A 2,537-nucleotide genomic window follows, 5' to 3' on the forward strand; every position below is an offset into this window, starting at 1 on the left:
AGGAAGAAACAGAGGTATAAACATCTGCCTGTGATCCATGGATGTAAACCAGGACCCAGGGACCCAACGGACCCCACAGGACCAGAGGGGTGGTGTGTGTGGTGTGTGTGTGTGTGTGTGGTGTGTGTGTGTGTGTGTGTGTGTGTGTGTGTGTGTGTGGTGTGTGTGTTGTGTGTGTGTGTGTGGGTGTGTGTGTGTGGTGTGTGTGTGTGTGTGTGTGTGTGTGTGTGTGTGCTGTGCGTGTGCGTGTGCGATGTGTGTCATTTATAAATGTGTGAGATGTATAATTACATTGTGTTTTTCAGGGTACCAGTGGAATGCCAGGAATTAGTGGACCAAAGGGAGACAAGGTGAATATGTTGTCTGTGTGTAGGTGTGTGTGTGTGTGCGTGCGTGCGTGCGTGTGTGTGTGTGTATACCAGGGTTTCAGTTAGCCGGTAAAAGGATTTAAATACACTGAACATAAATATAAACGCAACATGCAACACCTTTACAGTTACAGAGCCTTCAGAAAGTATTCAGACCCTTTGACTTCTCCCCCTAAAAAATTATGTTACAGCCTTATTCTAAAAAAAAAAAAAAAAAATGTTAAACCCTCATCAAACTAAACACAAAACCCCATCATGACAAAGCAAAAACAGGTTTTTAGAATTTTTTTCAACTGTATTCAAAATAAAAAACTGAATGATGGAAGCCACTGTGTTCTTGGGGACCTTCAATGCTGCAGAAATGTTTTGGTTCCCCTCCCCCAGATCTGTGACTGGACACAATTCTGTCTCGGAGCTCTACAGAAAATTCCTTCAACCTCATGGCTTGGTTTTTGCTCTGACGTGCACTGTCAACTGTGGGGACCTTATATAGACAGGTGTGTGCCTTTCCAAATCATGTCCAATCAATTTAATTTACCACAGGTGAACTCCAATCAACATCCCAAGAATTATCAATTGAAACAGGATGCACCTGAGCTCAATTTCAAGTCTCATAGCAACGGGTATGAATGCTTATGTAAATAAGCTATTTCTGTTTAGTTTTTTATACATTTTAAAAAATGTATAAAAACCTGTTTTCGCTTTGTCGTTATAGGGTAGATTGATGAGGAACATGTTTTATTTAATTAATTTTAATATAAGGATGTAACATAACAAAATGTGGAAAAAGGAAAGGGGTCTGAATACTTCCCAAATGCACTGTAAGGAAATCAGTCAATTTAAATTGACATTCATTAGGCCCTAATCTATGGATTTCACATGACAGAGAATACAAATATGTGTCTGTTGTATCTGGTGTGYCCACCATTTGCCTCATGCAGTGCGACACATCTCCTTCACATAGAGTTGATCAGGTTGTTGATTTGTGGCCTGTGGAATGTTGTCCCTCTCGTCTTCAATGGATGTGCAAAGTTGCTGGATATTGGCGGGAACTGGAACATGCTGTCGTACGCGTCGATCCAGAGCATCCCAAACATGCTCAATGGATGACATGTCTAATGAGTATGCAGGTCATGGAAGAACTGGGACATTTTCAGCTTCCAGGAATTGTGTACAGATTGTTTGCGATAAAATTGTTTGCGATAAAATGCAATTGTGTTCGTTGTCCGTAGTTTATGCCTGCCCATACCATAACCCCACCTCCACCATGGGGCACTCTGTTCACAACGTTGACATCAGCAAACCTCTCGCCCACACCACGCTATCTGCTATCTGCCCGGTACAGTTGAAACCAGGATTCATCCGTGAAGGGCACACTTCTCCAGCGTGCCAGTGGCCATCGAAGGTGAGAATTTGCCAACTGAAGTCAGTTAAAACGCCTAACTGCAGTCAGGTCAAGACCCTGGTGAGGACGACGAGCATGCAGATGAGCTTCCCTGAGATGGTTTCTGACAGTTTGTGCAGAAATTCTTTGGTTGTGTAAACCCACAGTTTCACCAGCTGTCCAGGTGGCTGGTCTCAGACGATCCCACAGTTTCATCAGCTGTCCAGGTGGCTGGTCTCAGACAAACCCTCAGTTTCATCAGCTGTCCAGGTGGATGGTCTCAGACGATCCCACAGTTTCATCAGCTGTCCAAGTGGCTGGTCTCAGACGATCCGGCAGGTGAAGAAGCAAGATGTGGAGGTCCTGGACTGCTCACTATCATCCATGTAAAAAATGTTGTGCTCAAAATTTCAGACAAATAATATTTTTGTGCATCTGGAACATTTCTGGAATCTTTTGTTTTCAGCTCATGAAACATGGGACCAACACTTTACATGTTGTGTTTATATTTTTGTTAAGTATAAAATTGACGCTGGCCAATTGTCGGGGGGAAAAAAATCACATTGCGAAATAATGCATTTTATCCTATTCATTGATGTAAATACCAGTAGATGTAGTGTGAGAGCTGCTAAAACAACTCAAACAGCTGGCTGTAGCTGCTAAAACAACTCATACAGCTGTCTGTAGCTGCTGGAATAACTCAAACAGCTGGCTGTAGCTGCTAAAACAACTCAAACAGCTGTCTGTTGCTGCTGGAACAACTCAAACAGCTGTCTGTAGCTGCT

At 43.0% G+C, this 2,537-nt stretch overlaps 1 long non-coding RNA gene across 1 annotated transcript in view; it reads left to right on the forward strand.

Annotated features, from left to right (window-relative positions):
* Positions 1 to 303: 303 nt before the first annotated feature.
* The window catches only part of LOC112075420 (uncharacterized), a 19,658-nt gene continuing 17,424 nt past the window's right edge, over positions 304 to 2,537 (forward strand). The window contains exon 1 of the long non-coding RNA XR_002894982.2: positions 304 to 350. This is a non-coding gene — a long non-coding RNA (uncharacterized lncRNA). The remainder of the gene's footprint in view (positions 351 to 2,537) is intronic.

This window comes from Salvelinus sp. IW2-2015, unplaced genomic scaffold (genome assembly GCF_002910315.2).
Source record: "Salvelinus sp. IW2-2015 unplaced genomic scaffold, ASM291031v2 Un_scaffold3148, whole genome shotgun sequence".
NCBI lineage: Eukaryota > Metazoa > Chordata > Actinopteri > Salmoniformes > Salmonidae > Salvelinus > Salvelinus sp. IW2-2015.